This window comes from Anopheles stephensi, chromosome 2 (genome assembly GCF_013141755.1).
Source record: "Anopheles stephensi strain Indian chromosome 2, UCI_ANSTEP_V1.0, whole genome shotgun sequence".
Classification (NCBI taxonomy): domain Eukaryota; kingdom Metazoa; phylum Arthropoda; class Insecta; order Diptera; family Culicidae; genus Anopheles; species Anopheles stephensi.
The window spans coordinates 68,942,704-68,962,445 of NC_050202.1; the positions used below are offsets into that span (position 1 = coordinate 68,942,704).

A 19,742-nucleotide genomic window follows, 5' to 3' on the forward strand; every position below is an offset into this window, starting at 1 on the left:
TATACGGGTGACGACAGCATGAAATTTTACCCGCTGAAGTGGACAACAGCGCACTGTGGTCGGTGGAAATGGTGGCACGCCGCGGGAATGTAATGAGATGGGAATGTTCGGAACACGAGTTTCTTGTTTCGCGATCCTTGTGTCAGCTTCTATTCGATGCTCGTTTTTTCGTGTATGTGCGGCCTGTGTTTGGTGGATCCCCGAGCGTACTAGGTTTGAAATCAAAGAATAATTTAATTCCACCGAGCGACTATCGAGCAGGCTCCAGGCTCCAAACGTCCTGTTCTGTTTTTGGGGACAGTGTTTTTTGGGGATGAAACTGTTTCCTCTGTTTTCCCTGAAACCTGAAATCGAAAGGAAGCGGGAGCGAGCGAGCGAGCGAGTAACCATTTCGAAAACTTGGGCACACCAATTTCTGCGCTCATTTGGCGCTCGACGGTGCAAGGGCGGTTCATCTAGGCTCGATGCATTTTGTGGTGCAGGAAATCCGAAAGCCATCCGAGTTGGAGCTCTGTTACCGCGGAGCAATTTGGCGGATATGGAAAGGGTGAGCGGGAGTGATGGCGATGAGAGGAAATTAAATGTGCTAGCCAAACAGAGCCAATTAGGGCGCGTCGGGAAGAGTTTTCCCGGAAGGGAACTGTCGGGCGGGCAAAGTGAAAACACATCCTTCAGATGGGACCGTGAGCTATAGCAACTAAAGCTAAAAGTGTCGGTGGAGATGCAGCGGTATAGTGGTGAAATTTGCATCAGCCTTAAAGAGCTGCGTTTAATGAATTTCGTTAGAGTTTGTGATAAAGTTTAAAGCTAGTTGCTTTATTGTTTTAGTAAAAGTTACATATACATTTAAAAACTATATTAAAGAACATAAAATCTATTGCAGATACTTTTCGCTTCTCTAAAGCTAACAACTGGGGAGAAATATCCAATAACAGTTGCTTCATCACAAGGATGCAGATCATGTGAACCGACTACGGAACGAACATCGCTGCCTCATTGCAACAGTTACAGGGTAATGAGAGATTTTCATAGATTCAATGAATCAATGTAACATTTCGTTGCAGTAATGTACGTTTACTTAGACTCAATTACGAATAGTTTAGCGTTTGATGGTTGAGTTCTTTACATGAACTTTAGAACTAATAAACAACAGTCGCCAAAAGTCGATTATTTATATGATTTCTCACAGTTACATAAATATGAAGTAAGAACGTTAGTAAGTGACTAGATTCCAAAAGAAAAGATTAGCCCAATCGCCATCTGAATCTAGGGACGTTCAGAATGTTCGTTTGGAAGGAATAAATACACCATTCTCACAGTCTCAAAAAACAACCATCTTCTCGCCATTTTGAATGCTGACAACTCACGTTAGGTAACTTATATTGATCCTAAATACCATTTGCACTCAGTCAAACTATTTGAGAGAATCATCGAATTGGAATCAGGAACATGTTCAAACATCGGTATTATTAAAAAAAAATTGCATTATTTTTTTGATGAAGTATCAACAGAAAAGAATCAACAGTAAAAAAACCACCAGTTTTTTTGATCCACCAAGTTTGATCCACCATAATTGCTAACACAAATACACGATAAAAAAGGAGCTGATCAACGGTGTTGCATGATTTATTACTTTATTGACGCAATAAGTTATACTGTTTTCGAATAAAAGCACTCAAATAAACGCGTCAAATGTTAGAAATTTCTAAAAAAAAATTGAATGGTATATCCACCCACAACAATCCAGCTACACGGTATGGTAGTTATTCTACAAATTTGCACTACATTTTCCGGTCGATCAATAAATGCCACAGTATTTTTACAGCACAAAGCATAGAAAGTGAATTTTTCTACCATCTCTGTGCAATCATTTCTAGTGCACATATTACACTTCATCATACTTCAAATATTACGCTGACCTTCCTGATCCGGTGGCTCTGGCTAGCTCGAACCACAGGAATTGCAATTAGTTGCTGTCGAAACGTTGATGTGATCGGACGTGTTTTCTCTTGCGCGCGCGACTCACGAGTGATATTGTGTGTGTTTGTGTGTGTTAGTTAGCGATATTGCTACTCCTCTATTCCTAGCGAAATCCCCCTTTTTTTTTTTAACGTCACAGTGCACGCAAAACGACAGATTCTGAGAAAGTCAAACAATCCCAATGACGGGCCCGTCGGCGGCCGCAGCTATGTTCCCCCCACTCTCTACTATAGAGCAGAGGGGGAGAACGTTGCCATTGTATATGGATAGAAACGGCGAGTACGGAGAAAAACGGTTTTTGCTGTTACGTACAGTGGGGGAAAAAACCCTTCCCGCGAATCCATGGATACTGAGCGACACGATTAAACGTGCAATTGGTAAAATTGTTACTGGCCGACCGTTGGATTCCAAAACATTCCTGCTGGAAACACGATCAGAAAAAGTGTTTACCGAACTGCAGAAGATCAATTCCTTGATGAACGGCGACAAGATCTCAATTACACCACATCCTACACTGAACGCCGTAAAGTTTGTGTTTACGTGCAGCTCGATTGGCGCCTTAAAATCAGAAGAGATAATAGAACATATGGGAGCAGAAGGTATCACCGACGTATACAGATTCACAAAAAGAGTGAATGGCCAAATTGTGCAAACAAATGCATATGTGGTGACTATGCAAGCAGTGGCAATTCCGGAATATGTGTACATCGGGCTAGAGAAGATAAAAACAAGGGTTTATTATCCCCGACCTATGCGCTGCAACAGATGCCTCCGATTTGGCCATACTACGAAAAACTGCGCAAACAAAGAAATCTGTGCAAATTGCGGACAAGATGCCCACGGTCACTGCACAGTGTCACCAACGTGCGTTAATTGTAACGAACATCACAACACTTTTGACAAAAAATGTCCACACTACACCAAAGAAGCGGAGATTATAAAAATTAAAACCGACAACAACTGCTCCTTCCGCGAGGCTAGATTAGCATACGAACAAAACACGCATAAGCAAATGTCAAACAGTTTTGCTCAACAAAGAATCGCTGCAGCCCAAGCAATAGACCCGAAAGATAAAATTATAGAAAATCTCACTCAAACTGTTAACCTACTGAAAGACCAGATTGCTGTTCTCACAAAAACCATTGAAAAATTCACTCAAACAAAACAGAACAAAACTGAATGCCAAAACCTCATCTCGGACTCAGATACAGAAGACACCGCAGGTAACACAATTATCACAAATAAAAATAACAAACCATCCACCTTCAAGCATCCATTGACATCCTCTAGCGAAGAACTCTCGGCCAAAAAGACAAGGAAAGGACATCGTAAATAGAAAAAAAAAAAAACAATTCATTAACCTAATCATCGCATCAGCAAATCTTTTTTAGCCTAAAATTTTAATCATGACAGCACAATCTACAAATAATTCTATCAGGACAATTTTTCCAGGTGAAACTAAACTTGTTTTGAATTGGAATATACGTAGCTTCTCAAAAAATTTAGATGAATTAAAAATATTAATAAACAAACATGAGCCGAAAATAATAACATTACAAGAAGCCTACACAAACCCTATTCTGCTCAATAGAACACCACTAAGCAGTTATCATTGGATAACTAACAATTCCCCTATCACATCCCACAGCACCTGCATGGGAATCCACAAAAGCATACCTTACACAAGAATTCGCATTAAAACTTCCATACCTTCAGTATGCATTCACATTAGAAGCCCAATAGAGTTAAATATCCTAAGTGTTTACTTATCGCCAAATTATAATAATAACATTGTAACAGAGCTGAACAACCTCCTTGCAAAAATTCCAAATCCTATCCTCATTATTGGAGATTTAAACGCACAAAACACACAGTGGGGTTGTTCCCAAACCAACAAACGAGGCACAGACATCCATAACATTTTACAACAAAATCAAATATTTCCTCTCCATAATAACCTACCTACCCGTATCGATCCTTCGACCGGTCAAATGAGCTCTATAGATCATTGTGCTACATCGGATAACATAGCATCGAGGTGTGTTCTCACTGTTGAAAATGACCTCTATGGCAGTGACCACTTCCCACTTACAGTTAAACTTAATCCTACTAATCTATACAACAATTTTCCTTCCTTCCGTCCTCGTTGGAAGTACGACATGGCGGATTGGTCAAAATATAAACAAATATTGAACAATATTCCGTGGAGCAGGATGAAGGTAAATGAACATAGATTCATTGATAATCCTAGAGGCTGCTTCCCAAAGCATTCCTAAAAGCAGTGGGAAAATTCCCAAAAAATACGTTCCCTGGTGGAATGAGGAAGTTGCTGAAGCAATAAAAACTCGTAGGAAGTACCTAAGAAAGCTCAGGAAATTGTCAACCTCAATCACTAACGACCATATCCAACCAGCAATATTACAAAAATACAAAGAAGCAAATAAACAAGCCAAGTTATTAATAGCTAAATCAAAACAAAATAGCTGGGAAAAATTCATACAAGAAATCGATCCGTCCATATCCTCAAAGGAAATGTGGCGGCGAATAAACATTTTGAACGGGAAGAAATCCAACACAAATTTCCCTTCCCTACTCAACCCTGAAAATCCTATTAATGACTCAGTTGCCATAGCGGAAGAATTCTCAAAACATTTTCAATCCATATCTTCGAGTCATAGTTATTCCGACAAGTTTTTAAAGCACAAAAGAGCTATGGAACGGAAAAAAACATCCTTTCAAACATCCCAAGATTTACAATACAACAAACTATTTTCAATAAAAGAACTTTCTCATGCACTTAGCAAATGTAATGGAAAGTCTGCCGGACCAGATGGAGTGGGATACCCATTACTTCAACATCTACCCAGTGGTGCTTTAGAATATCTCCTCCAAATTTATAACAACATATGGTGCACAGGTAAAATCCCGCTGCACTGGAAAAACAGTTATATAATTCCTATTCCCAAACCACTTAAATCACCTTTTAACGTTGACAGCTACCGGCCAATCTCTTTATTAAACTGTATTTCTAAAATTCTCGAACGTATAGTTAACAGAAGACTCTGTCATGAACTAGAATCTAAAAAATTACTCCATAAAAACCAACACGCTTTCCGCAGCGGTCACGGTACGGAAACATATTTCGCCACACTAGAAAACATATTGACAACCGCAAAGAACAATAATAAACACATAGACCTAGCCATTGTTGACCTTGCCAAGGCTTATGACTTGACTTGGCGACATGGCATTTTACATCAATTGGAAAGATGGGGCTTCCAAGGAAATTTACCTATCTTTATACAAAACTTTTTAGAAAACCGTACCTTTAGGATTAGTATTGGCAATACATTTTCGCAAATCAAACACTTAGAAAATGGAGTTCCGCAAGGTGCTATCCTTTCTCCCACCCTTTTCCTTATTAGTATCGAGTCCCTTTTCACACATGTCCCTAATAATATCACCCCCCTCATATATGCAGACGACATTCTATTAATTTCCTCGGATGTCTCTTCCAGTAAATCGAGAAAGGCTCTCCAAACTGGCATAAATAATCTAAAAAAATGGTGTGATTCAACAGGTTTCCAAATAGCACCAGAAAAATGCAAAATCTTACGAATTTGTAAAACCCAGAAGACAAAAAATCTTAAGAAGATTTCAATAGAAAACAGCATTATTCCGAACGTTAATCAAGCTAAAATCTTAGGAATTACTCTCGACTCAAAACTATCATTCAAACCACATCTGAAAAATATCAAAACATCCTCTACATCGTACATAAATGTCTTCAAAATGATAGGATATGGAAAAATCAGGGCATCTCGTCTCATAATGATTCGATTGATTAATGGATGGCTTCTCCCAAAAATTTTGTTCGGAATAGAACTTATTAGTTTAGAGTTTGACGGTATTAATAATATTTTAGCTCCTATCTACCATTCAGCTATAAGATGCGCCACCGGTGCATTCATTACTAGCCCTATAAAATCACTTATATGTGAAAGTGGTCTTCTTCCTTTTCCACAGATAATAACACTCCGTTTGATAGGCACGGCTTTACGCAATTTAGAGAAAAGAGTAGAATGCCCGAATTTAATTCAGAGAGCAAAAGACATGTTTAAAAGGACCACTAATCATCTCCTACCAGATATTCTAAAAATAACTAGAAATTCGGAACGCCCATGGTTCCAGAACTCACATAAAATAGACTGGACTATTTACGATCAACTTAGACAAAACAATAAACAAGCATACCAAATTTCAATAGAGCATATCAACAGTAAATATTTCAACCATCACAAAATTTACACCGACGGGTCAATCTATATGAACTCCGCAGGGTGTGGCATTTACTCTGATAATTCTAGTTGCGCGATAAAACTTCCTGACTACTCATCAATTTTTTCAGCTGAGGCCACTGCTATTTATATAGCAGCAGATGAAAACATTGATCCAGGCAGACCTACCGTAATTTTCTCCGACAGTGCAAGTGTATTAGCTGCAGTAGAACATGGTCGTTCAAAAGATCCCCATATTCAGGCAATAGATGCAATAGACCATGCTAAAAACATTTCCTTCTGTTGGATCCCAAGCCATACTGGTATAATAGGCAATGAAAAAGCAGATAGACTGGCAAATGAAGGTCGACAATTACCAACTGACAACTCCCCTCCTATCTCTAAGAGGGATGCACTAAAACAATGCAAATATTTAATAGAAAAATCATGGCAGAGAGCTTGGAATAAGGAAATAGACAACCTGTTGAGATCAGTAAAAGTAACAATCCAACCTTGGAAAGACCCAGATAACAACAAAGATCAAAAGATATTATCCAGATTACGGATTGGACACACAAATCTAACCCATAGCCACCTATTAGCTAAAGCACCAGCGCCACTTTGCCAGTATTGTGGAACCCAAGTCACTATACATCATATCCTAACGGAATGCCGAGGATATGAAAGGGAGCGACACCACCTTAAGTTAAATTCCAATATTGACTGCATTTTAGGACCAGATTCTAAAGAAGAGAAAAAAGTATTGAAATTTTTAAGAAAAACAAACCTATACAACCAAATATAATTAAGCCGGTAAAAAAAGGGGGAAAAAAAATATAATAACAATAATAAAGAAACACACTCAACATTAGAGAGGAAAACTAAACAATGTGGTGAATTCGACTACTGCAGTAGTCTGTCGTCCACAACACAAAAAAGGACTGAGTTACCTCAACAACTCAAGTACAAACTTAGAAAAAGATTCAACTATTGAAAATAGTCTGATACTTCTAAAGTCGAAAGGAATGGGACACCTTAACGTCTCAGTAACCCTCTCACACAACCTATCCAACATTCCAATTCCTTCAACATCCACAATCCCAGTAAAAGAGACGAAAGAGACCCAAGTGGTCCAAAATCTCTATAATATTTAAACAACAACAACAGGAATTGCAAAACGAATGGCACTCGAGCAGCGTGTGGTGTTGGGCGGAGCGGTAAAAAGGGCACAGCGAGGCAAGGGGAGCCAGGGGTCTCATCAATTTTGAGACCAAATAATCGACAAACAACTACCATTAATATACCGCGGAAAGCGTTCGCCGTTTAAAACCCGGGCACCGGGGCAATCGATTGAACCGAAATCATCGAAATGCACCGCCCTCGTTGCAAGATTGCACCCATAACAGCATTCCGTTTGCGACCGATGAGTGTTATTGATGAATATTGATGACACTGTTAGCCCGGGATGCAGGTAGGAATATCATTTTGTCTCACATCTTTCTGCCCTTTACCTCCGCATCCCCCGTTCCCCTCTCCGTGTGTTGCATCCCGAACGGAGAGCAGTTCGCAAAACGCAAATTATATGCATCTATCTAAATTGCCTTCTGAAATGGAGCACCATTTAGAGCTTTCGATTCATCTTAATTACTGACCTCGGCGCTTTTCCACACTCCCAGTCACCCCGAGCGTAACGTGACCATCACGATTTCCCAGGTACAAGCATTTTCTGCGGGAACAAAATTATTTTGGTGAACATTTACCGATCTAATTAGTGTGGCGCATTTTGCATCGCCCTCGGGGCGTCATCGATGGCTACGCTTGCTAGCGCGGCCCAGACAGGGAGGTTCCAGCATCATGTACGTGGAGCAGGAAGCAAGAGGAGCGGTAAGATGAGAAGGGAGGAAGGGCATGGGGAGGAACTTCGTGGTGGCCACTCAACACGCCCGTCGTGTTATGTGCCTGTTGCGCTACGGATGGTAAAAACGGATGGAAGAAACTGGCCGCAAGCCGAACGGGGAGTGTAAGAACTACGGACCAACCTTGGACGGACCAAGAACCGAAAACCTAAGCACCATGAAATTCACTACACAGCCCCAACGATGACGAGGATGACAATGTGCGTGGCTGTGTGGCTATGAATGTGTGTGTGTGAATCATAGTAGTAGGTATTTTTCCCGAACCACCTTCAAACATAAAAACCAGTGCGAGACTCATGAATATTCAACAGGACACATTTTCTTGCCCTCGGTCAGCAGCCAGCACATGCAGCCAGTTCCTTCGGTGGCTTGGTTCAGTTCCGCTCCGAAAGGCACCGACCACACAGGCAAGTGTACCAACCCCCCGAACGCCGCCAAACCCAAGCCAGCCAACAGCTACCGGGAGCTACTGATTGGTCAACAAAGGCCGGCGTAAGAATGTTGGACGTTGAAAGCTCTGCCAGGCTTCCGAAACCGACAAGCGCCCAGCTCCTGGAAAAGCATAACATCATGAAGGATTTGTTGCTTTTTTTTCTTTCGGTGTATTTTTCATGCATGGGTGTGTGTGTGTGTGTGCGTTCTTCTCCGTTAGTGTGCCAAAGCGAAGGGTTCTCTCTCGTCACGGCAAACGACCGGTCAAAGGTAACCATGCCCAGGGATAGGAATAGGCACCGGCAGTGACCGGGGTGGCCATATGCAAAAACACTGACCAGGGAAAGGGTGACCGGTGAAGGGTATGGACGGAAAAATTGGCAGTCTCTGTAAAATGTTTGGTCACGTAAAACACAGGTTTACACAATGTCCACACTGTCAGGGGGATGGGGTCATGTTGGGCGGCCCATGTGTTACGTTGGGTTGGAAATGAATTACGAAAGGAAAATAACTGGTTTCCATCACTAGTTATAATCATTTCACTAACCACTTGCATGAATGCCCATGTACGAGATTGTGTTCGCTTTAAAACATGGAGCATGGGTCGAGAGCATTGATTTTGCGTGTTTGTTGGGTACCCTGGGGTGGTACGTACTCAGCTGTATGCAGATTGTCAGTTAAGTGTTGAACGTTTCTTCGAGTATGCAGACGTCTTACTTGATATTTTCGGGTTTTCATGCACATTTTTGAAGAGTTCAAATTCAAATCATAATTTCTTTTGAGTAAATAATTTTTTTTTGGTTGGTGTGATGGATGAGGAGACAGTGGCGTCAGCCTTCACACGACAGGACCGTGGTTCAAAACCCATCTCGACCGCCTCCTCGTACGCAGAGCTGACTACTTTGTTACGGGTAAAATCAAGTCACAGTAAGCCAGAAATGGCAGGATGAGATCTCACGAGGTTGTAGTGCCAAGCGAGAAGAAGAAGATGATAATAATAAGGACCTCCGTTTGAATAATTACTTTAAGAATTTACATTGTGACATGTTTTGATATAATCCTTTTATGTCTTTTTATTCCTGCACAAGAGAGTATAGACTAGCGTTTCCTGTATATCCTGCGTTCAAGATCATGCACAACTATCCTTTCTTCATGACTAAAACGAATTTTGTTCCAAACATTGTTGTTTTGTAGCGTTGATGATTTCTATCACATCCGTAATGGTATCAGATCCTATCCGGACCACTCCTGGCCGCATAGTTGTCCATCCAGTAACGGTTAAATTATGTTATGCCAGCGCTGCATTTGTATGAAGCATAACACAAATTAATTCATGGAGTTCAAACTGAAATTTTTTGAATTATGTTTAACTAGACATGTAACCTTTCAAACATGCACCATCGATTCTTCCTGCCACTGATTCAGCAATATATAAATGGTCTGTAAGTATAACTGTCAACGTTTAAGGATACCACCAAAATAAGTTCTAACCAGTTGGCCTTGATGTGTTTAGAGTATATTTCGAAGCAATAAAGCTTCAAAATAAAATATATTTCAAACAGTTACAGTAATTAACAGTTGTACATACCCTTACCGCACATTAATTAAGTACATAAGCGATATTTGGCACGTGAACGGAACACAGCGTTTATATTTCTATTTCTTTTCATCCTACCGATTTAAGAAACATGTCGGAAGGTGGGGAAAAAATAATAAATCCAATACACACAAAGATTGCCCCAGTTAATGGGAAATGGATTTTCCCATCGAAGGTACGCTGCGGTTATGGTTCAGGAGACGTTCGCTTTTTGCAAACGTATTCAATTTAGATGCAGCATTCATATACAGCCAATACCAATCAGCTGTACATCCTAATTTAGTTACTTAAATATTTCCCGATGAGCGTACTAAGCTCAGGCACAGGCCCAGCAACCTGGAGAAGCCACACCGGCAGCATACTAAACATTCGCTCATGCTTTTCCCGTGTGTAATGGATCGTAAATCCAACCACGTGCTGGCTAACGCATTCATACTCGTTTCAATTGAAGACAGCATATTTGCTAGCAATGCTGGTGAAATGGTTTTCGTGTGCAGAGGGAAAAAAATCAGTTGCCTAACGTTTTTCCATGATGAAACACATTCAAACTAATTTGATTTCCGTTTCCCATTACTTATTAGTATAAACCATATTTAGTATGAACATATCTCTGCATGCACGGTGCGGCTTCATACAACACTTCTTATGTTGAGTTACAATAATTGAAATGGTTTACTAAACAATCGAATCGATCGCGCCGAACGTGTTGAAAACGTACATCGTCACTCGGGGCGCCCACTTTGCCGGCGTGTTGGGCGGAAGATGGTTCTAGAAGTGTGAAAAGTTTCCTTCTTTCTTGGCCGTGCTTCAAGAAGTGGATTTCGCTTAAAGTCAACATCTTGGCGGTTTTTGGATGGAGTTATGATTTCTGAAGTAAAGCGCTGACGCTGCAAGCGCGATCGGTGGCTACCACCCGCGCGGTGGGCGTCCCGCTGAAAGGCTTACCCGACGGTAAGCGGAAAATTCTCGGTGACGCTTTTCCATTAAAAGTTCATCTGGCAACTCGAGGTAACGAGACTTTAAACGCCATCCAATTCGAGAAGCATTTAGGACTTAGTTTGGCCTGCCAAGTTGTGGGTGCAGCGTACGTCCACATCCCCACCGTTCGGCCTGTAGCCGTCGTCGTCGTGATCCTCAGCTCGAGTCAAGTCGAGAGCCACTTAGGATGAGGCGGGGAAGCAAAACAGAGGCACTAACAAAAAGAAAAAGAGAGTACGGAATGAACAAACGCGATGAAAAGTCAAGCTTTTGTGTCCTTTCAGTTGCCTGTTTCCCGCCCATGCCGAGTCGGTCGAAGCCGTCATGCCGGCCCATGGACTCTTCCCCGAGGAACCGATGCCAGCTGAAATGGATGCTTTTTTGGGAAGGTTTTCAAAGAAAGCATTTCGGATCGCTTTCCGGTATGAACTTAACAACAAACCGGTACTGTGTGCCTTATAGAAGTGTTCGGGGGCTGGAAGAGTTTCTGGAACGCACTCACATAACTCTACTTGCCTGCTAATGTCGTAAGTTATGCTGCGTGAGATGACTTTGCTGTGCATAGTGTGCGGTTAGCCACAAGAGGACTGAAAAGAAGGTAATGCAAACATTACACCTTTCGATTGAATCATCAACTTTTACATCAACGTTGACAGCTCATAGCAAATAAGGATTGACATTGTCGTGTAGATATAAGAAACTTTGTGAGAATAAAATAAACAATTGTTTTAGAGTTTAAATTACTTTTAACTGTTATTTCAAAACATAATTTATTGAATATATATGCATTTGTTTTAAAAATATGTAAAGAGAACAAGTATTTTACCTGATTTTTTCATTTACACACTAAATTATTATAAAATTATTTTCATTTAAATTATTACTAAACATTAAAAGAACTAAAATTAAGTGAATTGATGACAACATAATGTGTTAAACAATCCTGTACTAAATATACAAATAGAAGTTTCAGACACTGCTTAACATATCTTGACGATAGTAGTCTCAAGTATTGGATTTTTATTGTAAATAAATAGTCATCCTTCTGCGCAAAATGTACAACGGCGAACAATTTATGTTGCCTTATTTATGTATATTTCATAACTCTAACGTTCCCATCTAAATACGGTAATTCGACCAGCCAGCTTGCGTCATCGTCCACCTACGAGCGGAGAATGACGCTGCTGTGCCACCGGACGGGCAGTGTGAGCCTAGACATAAAATATTCACCAGAACTGGGGGCCCATTTTCTCCACTCGGACCAGGTTCGCCAAAATCTCTACAAACGCCACCACGTTCTAAGCAAGGGCTGGTGCTACCTGCTCTAGCTCTAACAATCGATTTTTGCGCTCTCCGCGCTTCTCACTGGGAGGATCCCAGATCTGTCAGCTCTGGCACCGAGACTCCGAAGGACGTGCACAACAAATCCCGAGCGTGTCGTGCCACCGTTCAGCATCGTAGGGTTGATTCGGCCGGATAAACAGAGCTGCTCTCTGTATTTTTTTCTGCAGCCACCAGCGGAGAGTACATGTTTTGGAATGTTCCCACCCCACCCACCGGGAAAAATGTGGCACGAAAATCGGACAAAATCGCGCGAAGCTCTTCGGTGTAGTGTTTGCGTGAGAGAGGTTTGCTCTTCACGAGAAGGTTTCTGGCTGCTCGGCAAACACCAGCATGGTCGATATTGAACTGGGCAAAAGAGCTGTCACGCAAGAGACCGGCTGCAAACAATCCAAAAGATGTCAGCTACAGAACGGGAGACGAAAATTCGGAGCGAAAAACAGAGGAAAACACAAGAGCATTTTATCCATCTGGGAGAGAAAATGAGACTGGCAAAGAGAAACGTATATACAATGGAGTGGCAAAACATACTCTCACGCACGTTCCAGGATTAATGCAACCATGTTGGTCGATGGTCAGTTCCAGCTCCAGCTGGTCGGAGGTGAACCTCCGGAACCACCATTTTCCTTGCGTGCCCAGACTTTGCTCCGTGGAGACTTTCACTCAGCGGGCGCGTGAGTGACGCAAGTGGTAACTCGCGCTGAGATGAACAATCGGCGAAGTCTCCCCCAATTGTTTCGATGACAGCTAGGCTAGTACACCACACTTCGTGGATCATGATTTTATGCATCCTGGTTAATAGTTTGTTGAGCTTTGGGTGGGGTTTCAGGTACAAAGGAGTATGAAATAATTATTGCCCTGTGTGAAAAATATTAGAGAATCTAAATGAACAGTTTGATAACAATAACTTCACTTTTGGTTTGCAAACCTAAGCTTCATTTCATCTTGTGTTTGAAGTGGAAAAATCCATTACCCGTACACAGGCCACGCTCGGCGAATGTACTCTTCCTTAATTGCTTTCAAAATACCCAAAAACCTACCGTTTCGCTTAACTCTCACCATCAGTACGCATCAAAGGTTGCGAGCAAACCGAACAATCCTTGCCGCTCCGTTGTAGAGTGCCGTCACTCACGAATATGCTCAGAGCAGCCGGATCGAAAATGACAGTTGATTGGTTCGAAGTGCGCAGGTGCATTGGAAAGTGTCGCCGTCGAACACCGAACGGGAAGTGGGCTCGCGGTGAGTGGTGTGCCGAAAATGTGGCCCAATTTCCCGGCCGAACGGTTTCGGGTTCGGAATTTTCCGTCTGAGGCACCGGTCCAGTCGGTTGGGGAATCAGTTGGAAATTGGCAACCGTCGCGTTCGTTCGTTCCAGTGCGTACGTACTAACCGGAGTTCCACTTTTGCTATGGTAAGCGTTTGACGTTTTGGGCTCGCTTTTTCCCCGACGGCCGACACACCTCGTACCCCGCCGGCCACGACGTTGCCTGCCACACAATCTGCTGCACTGCGGCATCGGAGTTCATCTATAATTTAGTTTAGTTTAGGCAAACAAATTTACAAAGCTTAAGAGTAGAATGTTTGGAAGCATATCCTAATGCTAGTTTTCGAGCGGATAAAGTTCTTGAAAGAAATAGTTGCATCCGCGGTAGATTGGAACTACGAACAAGCACTGTTGTTGGTGAATTCCTGTGTGGCTAAAGATGTCAAGTGAGAGCTTTCGTTCGTGCGTGCTCTAGCTCGCTCTCTCTCTTTCTCTCCCTCTCTCTGTTCCTAAGTAAAACGTAGTTCTTCCCGTTCGGAACGAAAGGAGCAAAACAAAACGGAAGGAAAAATCGAACATGCTGAGTGTGTTATCCGGGGAAAACGGGAAGACACCTGGGCGCCTCCCAATGAAAATCCCCTTGGGATAGGGGCTAGCTCGTCCGACTATGCCGAACGTCTGTGTGTATGTGGTCTGGAATGTATGTGAGATAGTGTGATTTCTCGTGGCCACAGTTTGGGAAATTATGTTTTTGCGTGTGAAGTGTGTTTTATTTATGCGATTTGGCACGTGAAAGTGTGTGTGTGTGTGTGTGTGTGTGTGTGTGTATGTGGTAGGAGATTGTGCTCCGGAGGTCCTCGTAAAATTGGTTCGTTGGATTGAGCGTTTCGAGAAGAATGGTTTGGAGTACACTCACACCAACAAACAGCTAGTGCAAACACACACAGCTACACATACATATGTGAAAACGGCAAAGGACCTCAACACAGATTCTTTAACCGAGTTCGTACCAGCTTACTACGCGCGCCTGTATCGGTGGTTGAGAAATCAATGTGTCAAAAGGTGTGAAGATCCCACCAGCGAAAGGATTCCCATTTTCATGAGGATACATCACCGGTGCCACCGTCAAAAGCACGGGGGACTAGTTTATTTTCAATCAACGGTGCACGGTTCATTGAATTTGGTGAAAGCAAGGCCTACGGCTTCTACGCTCCCACGTGGATGTCCTTAACGCCGTCTCCCAGCACGGTCGCATCTTCAGGCGTTCGTTCCAGGCCTCGGCTTGCTTGGGTGAGCGAAGTTGCAAAAGGTGTCGATGAATACGAAACCGTATATGTGTGTATGTGTGGTCGTACACCCCAAGCGAGGTGTGTTGTGAGTGAGTGTTGTTGAAAAATCGATGCTAATGAATAATTAACTATTCACTCCCGGTCGACAGTCGAGCTGGTGTATGTGTCGTAGAAGGTAGCGTCAGCCCGACGCACGACGTACGCTCTAAGGTGAGGATGGCAAGCGATGGAGTCGTACGATTTCCACCCCGTTGAGGTGGAGTTCTTGTGTGGGGGGAAAGCCGGGGGGCAAGCTGAAGCAGTGACAACACACAAGTGCACAGTGGGTAGTGGTGAAGAGTTGAAGCATCCAAAATGTAAGAGTCGTGTTCTAGTAATTTCAAAGAAGTCACGGTGAGATTGGCGCTACTGCTCATCCCCCTCGAGAGCGGCTTAGTGAGAGTTGAGCGTTCAGTCCGGGCGAGTGCGACTGTGAGTGAAGCCCGTGCGCGAAAGTGCGAACGAGATAGGAGGTGAAGCAGGCCAAGTGATAGAGCACGAAAGGATATGTACGTGAGGCAGCGACCGTTGTGCAGAGAGTTGACCCAAAAGCGAAGGATGCCCGTCGCACCTATGCCCGGCCCGGGGCGTGCAGCTGGAACCTGCCCGAGTGCAGTCGAACGAACCGCGCGTAGCTAAATGGGAATTGACTTCGATCCCTGTGGCCTTCGGCTTTTCGGAATGTGTGGAACGGATGAGTGAAGCGATGCAAACATTTTCCGAAGACGTTTTTCCACCGGATAAATATTGGTGAAGCTTCTGGAGATATAATTGAAGGATATCTAAGTAAAAACAAAAAAATCCAAGAGGAACCAAATAGTTTCTCATCAGTTTCAAAGATTCCGTTTCATATAGATGTTTACATGCCGGTAGTGTTTTCCTTAACTTCCCACACTTTGCAAAAAAAATGTTTCGCTCAACGTAGGATTAAAAGGCGGAAGGCTCCAAACATCACTACACCGACGCAAACGCAGCGAAACTGGCGCTACTGTGACGCGCCAGGAAGCAACTGCGATCCCGAAAAGTGATTCAATTATGTTGGAAATGCTTTTGAATAAATTACAATAAATTTTGTCAGCATCTTTCGAGCGATGGCATATTCTAGATGCCGCAGACTAGCGTAAGAAGCTGGGGAGGAACACAAAAACAACACAACACAGGCAAAAACCATGCACTACGACACACTGATCCAACACACTGATGTGTCGCTGTGTGCATGGTTCGAGCCGGTAAAGCGCTTTTTCTTGGTGTTGTTTTTGGTCATAGGTTAGGATTTTGTTGTTTTGCTAGGAAGACGAGAATTTGATGCGTAAGTGAGATGCGCCAACATTTTCAACCCCAAGTTTGTTTCCCTTTGATGGGACGAAAATCATGTACGCTATTCCTAGGTCAGCTTGTTTCACTGAGGAGAAAATTGAAATATTTTTTTCTTGCCAACCGATTTGATACGAATACCTTTGAGCCGACGGGCTTTTTGTTTCAATTTGGTAGGCAAAGAACCGTTAAGGGATTGTTTTGTTTCTATCACACGGAAGGTTTAGTGATCTTCAAGGGTTAAAGGTGAAGAAAACGTAGTTAAAGCTTATTAGACAGCAAGTGTTTTCGGCTATAGTTTTCTATTTTGCACCACCATATATGTTGAGTTTTCATCATTTATTTTCCAAACAAACGCTGATTGAATAATCGATTCAAGGCAACGATGGGTGTTTTATAATCCGCATGGGAAGAGCGCGTCACAACAACAGTCACAAAAAACAGGTGTTGGATCGGTTAACGCTTACGATTCTCGGGAAAACCTAGACACACACACAAGAACGAAACAAGAAAAAAACTCACCCTTCAGTCTGTGTTTTGTTAGGCACTTTCCTCTCGCTAGGCGAAAGGATATCATTATAACAGTGTATGGACATCTTTTTTTCCCTCTCTCTCTCGCTGTCCCCTTTTTTCACTTTCCCAACATGCTTAACATAAGCCACCTTAACTTCGAGACTCAATTCATCTGTTTTTGGCCAGTTTTTGCCCTCCAGAAAGGACGTTTGTCTCTTGCTTTTCCCGAACTATTTTTTGTTGGCTCTGGTCTCTTCTGTAGTCAGCGTTTCCTTTTTGCTTCTTGATAAACATGGGCAAGAGATTACGGCCTTGCCTTTGACATGTTTGTGACATGGTCGTGAAATAGACGCTCTTCACGCAAAGGTATCAAGTGCCCGTTAGCGAACAAAATGCCAAAGGCAAAAACACGCGCAAAAAAAAACCTCCTGCAAACGGGAAACAAATGGAGAGCAGCAAAATTGCGCGCGGCAAGAAATCCATTAATTCCTACTACATCCAAAACAGATCAACCTGGCGAACCGGTGAAGCTAGGCCCTTGGTGGAACTTAATTGTATTCTTGTCGAAATTTTCTTCTGCCCTTCGCTGTTCCGGCCGATGCGTGGGAAATCCGGCTTACGGATAGTATTAGAATGGAGTGAGCGAGAACGGGAACAAAAAGCCCAAGGTCTGGAAAAAACCAGTCACGTAGAAAAGAAAACAATGGATGAAACACAACACCCAATACTGGAGAGATAGAAAGAGCGAGCGATAACAGACAAAGAAAAACTCCTACCCATAATTGGCAACAATGAGGTTAGCCGAGTTTTTTTTTGGTGTTGTATTCCTTTCTGATCCCTTTTGCACCGTCGAAGATGTCCAGCAACAGCAATGGCAACAACAAAAAAAATGGTCATGAAACTTGGCAATGATATTATCTTCACACCGAGCAAGCGATTCCTGCAAACTGTGAACTGTATTAAGTTTGCTCAATTATTCGCATAACTTTGGGCAGAAGATTAAGCTTACTCATAAATAAACAGTTTAGCGAAGGGTTTGTTTTTTGAGGGAGGCGGGCCGTGAAGGTGTACCGAGTAACACGACACACTGCTGCAAAATGGATGCCCATTTGATATGGGTTTGGAAAAATCACTGTACGGGATTTTGGCTTCCTTTTTTGTCGAAACGCGCTTGTCTGTACTCGCGGTGTGGTTAATATTGTCGCAAGCGCGTTAAACCAAATCGCGCGCGCGTCGGCTTGCAGTGATGGATGAAATGAAAAATTAATCCACGTTGACGAGGCTCTGACGCAGACAGGGTCGGTAACGTTTTTGGGTGTGTCCGCCGCCGCGATCGGTGGAAAGCTCTAGTTTGCAGCTAACTGAAAAGCCAACACAAAAAACATAGAAGCTTTTTATGACATTCCAGTGCGAAAAACAAATTTTCACCAAAAAAAGGAAATGGACACGATTCGAGGTAGAAAGTGTTATTCACGCAAGATAATGTTGTGTGCGTGTGTGTGTGTGTGTGTGTGTGTACGAGTCGACATCTCTGTTTGGCCCCCCGTTCCGACGGGGTTTTTGGTGCTGATTGGTACATGGGCGACTTAGCATGTTTATAAAAAAATCGCAACTCATACGCATAGACACACATATACAGTCAAACAGCACAGCGCAGCAAAAGAGTAAATGAAGCTTAGTGGAATGGTTGATCCTGAGTGATGCTGCTGCTACTGCTGCTGCCTGATGAATTTGTTGATGGGCTTAAGTCAACATGCTGCATAAACACATTCGCCCGTAGGTAAACAAACACATACACACGTACACAACTAAACCATTCATCGCACAGTAGGCTTCTGTGATGGATCAAATGGAACATTTAATCCTCCGTTGATGGCAATTACTTTTGCAGCTGGCAAGCGAGTGACGGTGGATACTATCAGTGTCAGTGTGTGAGTGCGTGGTTGGAATGACATATGGCATCCATCAGTGTTTGTCGTGCTGGCTTTAAGTTCTGGGTTTTCTATTTTCCAACAGGCACAGGTAAATTTGAGCGGCCTGTAGGATGGCTCTGCCACAGCAAAACGGGCGCTAAACAGTGAAAGTGAGTAAGATTTGTCATCCATCAGCCGGATCGACTGGCTACTGTATGAAGACATCAAAGGTAGCAAGTGAATTTTTTAGATGTGCTAGTGTGTGCTTTGAGCGTAAAGGTGTGTGCGCAGTGAGTGATCGTAACGAGTGAAGCTTATCGTAAAAAGGTGGCATAGATAGATGGTTAGCCTTCATCGATTTAGGGCGTGAAAAGTAAGAATAAACAGTGCAAAACATACGCCGATCAACGACAAGCTTTGTCGAGTGTGTGTGAAAAAGTCTTTACCCGAAATTGTGTTCCCGTTGTTTCTTGGTTGCTTTCGTGTATCGGGGTGTGTCGATAGATCAACTGGCACGGTTTCACATCGAGAGTCATGCTTTGATCCAGCCCAACACGGATGTTGTACAAACAGCGACCGAAAACTGACGGCAAAGGTGATTCCCATCCGAGAGGCCTCGAATGGGAACAACTCGATGTGAACGTAGATGGGGCCATCGCCCATTGTAGCCCTCGGATCTGTGGCTGCGTGTATGTGCGTGCGTGTGCGTACACCGTAGGGCGGTGAAAGTAACTAGCTGACGCCTTTCGCATGTGCAAACACAGAGCTTCGGAAGCACCCGGATTGGTAAGCTCATGCTCGTGCCGAGCTTTATTTTCCACTGGTTTTATTGCATTTTGTTACGCGTGCGTCCGCTTCTTCTCCACATCCAAACCCATTTTTGACGCCC

At 43.0% G+C, this 19,742-nt stretch overlaps 1 protein-coding gene across 9 annotated transcripts in view; it reads left to right on the forward strand.

Moving 5' to 3' along the window:
- The first annotated feature begins 13,858 nt into the window (after positions 1–13,858).
- The window catches only part of LOC118504520 (papilin-like), a 200,992-nt gene continuing 195,108 nt past the window's right edge, over positions 13,859–19,742 (forward strand). For 2 of the 9 annotated variants that reach the window (XM_036039052.1, XM_036039053.1), the window contains exons 1-2: positions 13,860–13,932; positions 18,957–19,639. The gene's annotated coding sequence lies outside the window, so the exon portion shown is untranslated. Of the gene's footprint in view, positions 13,933–18,855; positions 18,872–18,956; positions 19,640–19,742 lie in introns of those variants that run through there. The other 7 variants (XM_036039062.1, XM_036039055.1, XM_036039056.1 and 4 more) reach the window with 7 other exon arrangements.